The sequence below is a fragment of the Mytilus edulis genome, chromosome 4, assembly GCF_963676685.1.
Source record: "Mytilus edulis chromosome 4, xbMytEdul2.2, whole genome shotgun sequence".
Taxonomy (NCBI): Eukaryota; Metazoa; Mollusca; class Bivalvia; order Mytilida; family Mytilidae; genus Mytilus; species Mytilus edulis.
In genome coordinates this window covers 4,279,054-4,284,888 of record NC_092347.1, presented here as the reverse complement: position 1 = coordinate 4,284,888, position 5,835 = coordinate 4,279,054, and the positions used below count along the sequence as shown (strand labels likewise).

The following is a 5,835-nucleotide window of genomic DNA, read 5'->3' as shown; positions in this document are numbered from 1 at the left end:
TAAAAGTATTACTCTTATTTTCGATGTTGTCAATTTTTATGGCGACACGCCCACTCTGACGTTGTGTATTCATACGCCAACATGTGTGTACGTTGTTATTGTTAATATAGAAAGTTCTTTGAGCCTTATTTTTGACAGAAATTTATTTATAATGAATGGCAATAATTTATTTTGAATTTATTGAACCATAAAATTAATTTTTGACTCTTCACATTTTACATAATCCGCTTCAATGTGAAGAGTCAAAAATTAATTTTATGGTTCAATAAATTCAAAATAAATAATATCCATTCATTAAATATAATAATTACTGTTCAAGCTCTATAAGTCACGGAGACTTTATAAAAACACATGCACAACTAGAAAGACATACATAGCAACATCCAATGACCTAAAGGCAGTATAAGAAGGGAAATTATTCTTCGCACATGTTTTTAGCTCACATGGCCCGAAGGGCCAAATGAGCTTATGCCATCACTTGGCGTCCGTCGTCTGTCGTCGTCTGTCGTCGTCCGTCGTCGTCTGTCGTCGTTAACTATTTCAAGAATCTTCTCCTCTGAAACTACTAGGCCAAATACTTCCAAACTTTAACTGCATGTCCCTCAGGGTATCTAGTTTATAAATTGTATCCGAAGTTTTGATCTATCAACAAACATGGTCGCCTTTGCTAAAAATAGAACATAGGGGTCAAATGCAGTTTTTGGCTTATAACTCAAAAACCGAAGCATTTAGAGCAAATCTGACAGGGTCAAGATCTATCTGCCCTCAAATTTTCAGATGAATCGGACAACCCGTTGTTGCCCCTGAATTGGAAATTTTAAGGAAATTTTGCTGTTTTTTGTTATTATCATGAATATTATTATAGGTAGAGATAAACTGTAAACAGCAAAAATGTTCAGCAAAGTAAGACCTAAAAATAAGTCAACATGACTGAAATGGTCAGTTGACCCATTTAGGAGTTATTGCCCTTTATAGTCAATTTTTAACCATTTTTCATAAATCTTAGTTATCTTTTACAAAAATCTTCTCCTCTGAAACTACTGGGCCAAATTGAATTAAACTTGGCCACGACCATCATTGGGGTATCTAGTTTGAAATTTGTGTCCGGTGACCTGGCCAACCTACCAAAATGGCCTCCATGGCTAAAAATAGAACATAGGGGTAAAATGCAGTTTTTGGCTTATATCTCAAAAACCAAAGCATTTAGAGCAAATCTGACAGGGATTAAATTGTTTATCAGGTCAAGATCTATCTGCCCTGAAATTTTCAGATGAATTGGACGACCTATTGTTGGGTTGCTGCCCCTGAATTGGTAATTTTAAGGAAATTTTGCTGTTTTGGTTATTATCTTGAATATTATTATTATAGATAGATATAAACTGTAAACAGCAATAATGTTCAGCAAAGTTAGATTTACAAATAAGTCAACATGACCGAACTGGTCAGTTGACCCCTTTAGGAGTTATTGCCCTTTATAGTCAATTTTTAACCATTTTTCGTAAATCTTAGTAATCTTTTACAAAAATCTTCTACTGGGCCAAATTAATCCAAACTTGGCCACAATCATCTTTTGGGTATCAAGTTTAAAAAATGTGTCCGGTGACCCGACCATCCAAACAAGATGGCTGCCACGGCTAAAAGTAGAACATAGGGGTAAAATGTCAAAAACCAAAGCATTAAGATCAAATCTGACTGTGGTTGAATTGTTTATCAGGTCAAAATCTATCTGCCCTGAAATATTCAAATGGATCGGACGACACGTTGCTAGGTTGCTGCCCCTGAATTGGTAATTTTAAGGAAATTTTGCTGTTTGTAGCTCACCTTTCCTACAAGGAAACGTGAGCTTTTCTCATCACTTGGCGTCCGTCGTCGTCGTCTGTCGTCGTTAACAATTTTTCAAACATGTTCTCCTCTGAAACTACTGAATGGATTTGGATGAAACTTAGCATGATTGTTCCTTAGATTATCCTGCACAAAGTTTGTGCTTCGATTTTTGATCCGTCAAAAACATGGCCGCCGTTACTTAAAATAGAACATAGGGGTCAAATGCAGTTTTTGGCTTATATCTCAAAAACTAAAGCATTTAAAGCAAATCTGACATGGGGGGTAAAAATGTTCATTAGGTCAAGATCTATCAGCCCTGAAATTTTCAGATGAATCAAACAACCCATTGTTGGGTTGCTGCCACTTAATTGGTAATTTTAAGGAAATTTTGCAGTTTTTGGTCATTATCTTGAATATTATTATAGATAAAGATAAACTGTAAACAGCAAAAATGATCAGCAAAGTAAGATCTACAAATAAGTGAGTATGACCAAAATTGTCAATTGACCCCTTAAGGGGTTATTGTCCTTTAATGACAATTTTTCACAATTTGTTCATCATATTTGCTAACTTTAAAAAATCTTCTCCTCTAAAACTACTCAACCAAATTCAACCAAATTTCATTTGAATGATCAGTAGGGTGTATAAAATAAAGTTTGTGTTTTACTTTCTATTTCGTCAAAAAACATGGCCGAAGGCATTGTTTACCAGGTGAGCGATTCAGGCTCTTGGGAGCCTCTTGTTTAAAGTTGTACTATTTAAAAAGAAATCATTGTAAAATTTTACATGTTGAACATCGTCATGCATAAGTTGTGACAAATCTGTTTCTCTCTTGAGTATTAATTGCTGTAAACATAAACATCATCTGGCGAAATTGATGTTCCTATGACATTAGATCTTTTTTTTTTCATCGATTATTTTATACGAGATTGTCTTGCACACATAATTTGTTTCCAGGAATCGTTTAGGTTTATTGTCGGCTGAGCAAATTTGTATTTAGTTAGGAGGCGGCTAATTCAATGTTTTATGTTTTGGGTTTCAGGTTAATGCAGTTTGTCACCGTGATGGTCATTAAAACTTCGGATTGTAAGTCGTCTCTTGCTTAAAACTCTGCTACTACTTTATGATGCTTTCTAGGGTATAAAATTCTAAGTTTTTCTTTTTTATGTTATGAAACTCGACATTAACACGTAAAAAGAAAAATTACAAAAATACTGAACTCCGAGAAAAATTCAAAAAGGAACGACCCCTCCGAGGAAAATTCAAAAAGGAAACCGCCTAATCAAATGGCAAAATCAAAAGCTCAAACACATCAAACGAATGAATAACAAGTGTCATTTTCCTGACTAGGTACAGATATTTTCTTATATAGAAAAAAAATCTTAATATTCTTTCAATACCACGAGTCGTCTGAGTTGTTGAATGAGCTGAATTTCTCCGTCTATAATTCGTGGCATTGTATCGATCAATTATGATGGTTCATTTAGAATTTATTTACATTTAAACACGGATATCTTCTGTCGTATAGAATAAATCTATCACAATTTTCATGCATTATTTTTCTCTTCCAGACAATAGTATGGTAACAGCTCATTTGTCCAGGAAATCATCGAGAGCAATAGAATTAAGATGACAATAAAGAAATGTTCTACAACAAGCTTCATCTTAAGACAATAAAAAATTAATTATGCATTGATTTTTCTCTCGGAGAGACATCACGCTTTGATAACATTTGTGAATATTTGTCGATGAAAGTACATCCTTGTGAAGATTTTCAAATATTAAGAGGGAGATGCTCTTAAATAACCAAGTTAGTGTAATTTGAATTCATGATAAACATACTTTTATGGTTTGAAAGCAATCGAAGTTATTTAAGTGTTATCGTCTGATATTTTCGTGGGATTTATATTTTGTGTAAACATTTTAAATTAAAACACAATGAGTCTTGAGATACCAGATGGCCTAGGGGATCTCTTACGAGATTTCACAGTGGCAGTGCTACGAGATAGACCAGGAGATTTATATGACTTTGCTGTGGATTATTTCACAAAGATACGAGAGAAAAGGAAGCCTAAAACAATTCCTATGTATGTCATCGTCGACGAAGAAGATGTAGGGGAACCGGATAAAGAAATTTTTAAACCCAAATTACAAAAAAATAATCGCTATGCTAGAAGACAATCAGTTTCCGCCGAAAAATACAATCCAGAAGAAGACGACGACGATGAAAAAGTAATACATCCAAAGACCGATGAACAACGATCACGTTTATCAGATGCTATATGTGGAATATTACTCTTTCGGTGCCTAGAGCCAGAACAGATGCAGGATGTCTTGGACGCCATGTTCGAAAAGGAAGTACATCCGGGAGAATACGTCATCAAACAGGGTGATGACGGCGATAACTTTTATGTTATCGATTCAGGTATTTATGATGTCCTGGTTACAACTGGTGGCAACGAAAAGAAAATTCACCGTTTTGATAATAGTGGTAGTTTCGGAGAATTAGCTTTACTTTATAATATGCCTCGGTCAGCATCCATTGTAGCTGTATCTGATGGCACGTTATGGGCAATGGATCGGAACTCTTTCCGGAGAATCGTCTTAAGAAGCGCTTTTAAGAAGAGAAAAATGTATGAAGAATTATTAGAAAACGTAACTATTTTAAAGTCATTAGAGCCGTACGAAAGAATGAATCTAGCAGATGCATTAGTAACCAGAACATACAATGATGAAGTTATCATTCAGCAAGGCGAAGAAGCTGATGGAATGTTCTTTATTGAATCGGGAATGATTCGGGTATCGATACAAAAACCCGACGGAGAAGAAGAAGAGGTAGGGAGACACTCAACGGGTAAATATTTCGGTGAGCTTGCTTTAATAGAAAATAAGCCAAGGTCTGCTAGTGTTAATGCTATAGGAAAAGTAAAGGTAGCGTTTCTTGAGAGAGGGTCATTTGAAAGGTTACTAGGACCTTGTGTAGATATAATGAAAAGAAATTCAGAAGTGTATAAACAGTATATTAATCCAAATGAATCACTAAACGATTCTCATTGATATTATAAATGTATGATAGATGCCTTTGTTACGTATGTTGAGGCCCTTCACAATAGAATGTATTAGGTTTATGTTATATTTATAAGTTTAAGTCATGGATACTATGGCGCAAACATGTTAATCGCTCTTTTTATTGAGAGAGAGAAAAGTGAGAGCTTACATGTATGAATAGGAATACTATATGTCTTATTTTTAAAGTAATATCCTATACTACTTCAGTGAGATGGCACATATGTTACTTTGTGTATAGATAAAAGAAGATGTACATAAAACTGTGTCTATATATCGTAGATAAGAATATATTGGAGTCGATGAGAATTAGGATCAACATGCAGTCTCCTGCTATAGAAAATGTTGCCATATACAGATAAGTCGGAAATCTGAAGTTGGTTTTATAAGGGCAGAAGTAATATTTTATACTCAAAGTACTTCGAAATGTCAGGAACAAATACAAAAGTGACATTCAACACGTTGCAATCAAAATTACTCATTTCTATGCTTTGTTTGTAAAAATGTTGTATTTATAATTGTATAAATGGAAAAGTGATTTTGTGAAGAAGTCTATGATTGATCAAATTATGAATAAATCTTTTATTCTTTCTTATTCTTTTTTAGCATATTAGTTCAATTTATTTTCCCATTGATCATATGATTAAACACGACAGTTGGCTTATTGCAGAGGATTTAAAATACAAGATCATACTGCGTTTAAAAGTTGTTTTCTTTTCAACTGTATACAATATACACATTATATGTTCCTTGAAGAATTGGTATTAAGTCTTTGCATTATTTTTTTTAAATTATACAAGAAGTCATCAAATCATTAATGATTGCTTGGCAATCTTTTCCTAAATAAAAAGTATAGATCAGCTACATCCATTCACTGTAAGAAGCCTTATAATGACCTGAATAAGCAAAATAAAATGAAAACAGGATTACCAGCCGAAGAAAAGT

At 33.9% G+C, this 5,835-nt stretch overlaps 1 pseudogene; it reads left to right on the top strand.

Moving 5' to 3' along the window:
* Positions 1 to 5,485, top strand: part of LOC139518770 (cAMP-dependent protein kinase type II regulatory subunit pseudogene) — a 48,918-nt pseudogene extending 43,433 nt beyond the window's left edge.
* Positions 5,486 to 5,835: the final 350 nt, after the last annotated feature.